Source organism: Myotis davidii, unplaced genomic scaffold, assembly GCF_000327345.1.
Source record: "Myotis davidii unplaced genomic scaffold, ASM32734v1 scaffold3114, whole genome shotgun sequence".
Lineage (NCBI taxonomy): Eukaryota > Metazoa > Chordata > Mammalia > Chiroptera > Vespertilionidae > Myotis > Myotis davidii.
Genome location: NW_006285924.1, coordinates 1 through 1,120, shown reverse-complemented (window position 1 = coordinate 1,120; position 1,120 = coordinate 1).

The following is a 1,120-nucleotide window of genomic DNA, read 5'->3' as shown; positions in this document are numbered from 1 at the left end:
TTTTTTTTACACGGTGATGTAAACCCACAGAGAAGTGCAACCAAAACCTGCTCATGCGCTCAGACTGGCTCAGCCTGAGATGCAGAAGGAAAGAGCGAGGGTGGAAATGGCTGTTCCTCACTTCCCTTCTCTGTGAAAATCAGTAGAAAAAATACTCTCCTGTGAGGATCAGCAACAACATCCAAATTACAAGGAAGACTGCCCATGACCCAGTGACTCCACATCTGGGTGTATTTCGGAAGCTACCGGAAGCACTGATGGGAAGGAGTACATGCACCCCATGCTCCCTGCAGCCTTCTTTCCAATGGCCGAGCTATGGGAGCGACTCAGTGCCCGTCAGGAGAAAGGTGGATGGAAAAGCTGGTACCTCTATATAGTGGAACTTTACCCGGTTTAGAAAACAACAATGAAAGCCTATGACACCGTAGATGGACCTGAGGGTATTACGCAAAGTAAAGTAAGTCAGACAGAGAAAAGCAAACACCGGATGATTCCCCCCCCATGTGGAACCTAAAGAACAAAAGGAATAAATGAACAAAATAAACAGACTCATGGATTCAGAGACAGAGTGATGACTGCCAGAGGAAAGGGGGGATGGAGCAGTGAGTGAAGATGTTGAAGGGAGTAAGAGGTATAAATTGTTATAAAATAACCCAGGCATGTAGGTCCAGTATAGAACAGTGATTGGGAACCTTTTGAGCTCAGCGTGTCAGCATTTTGAAAATCCCTAACTTAACCCTGGTGCCATGTCACATATAGAAATTTTTGATATTTGCAACCATACTAAGATTTATATATTTTTTTAAAAGTATTTCTTTCCTTTTTTCAAGAGATCATTCTTTTTTTATATATAAAACATATTTTATTGATTTTTTACAGAGAGGAAGGGAGAGGGATAGAGAGTTAGAAACATTGCTGAGAGAGAAACATCCATCAGCTGCCTCCTGCACACTCCCCACTGGGGATGTGCCCACAACCAAGGTACATGCCCTTGACCGGAATCGAACCTGGGACCCTTGAGTCTGCAGGCCGACGCTCTATCCACTGAGCCAAACCGGCTAGGCCAAGATTTATATTTTTGATATCGATTGTATAGATTTAAATGCCATTTAACAAAGAA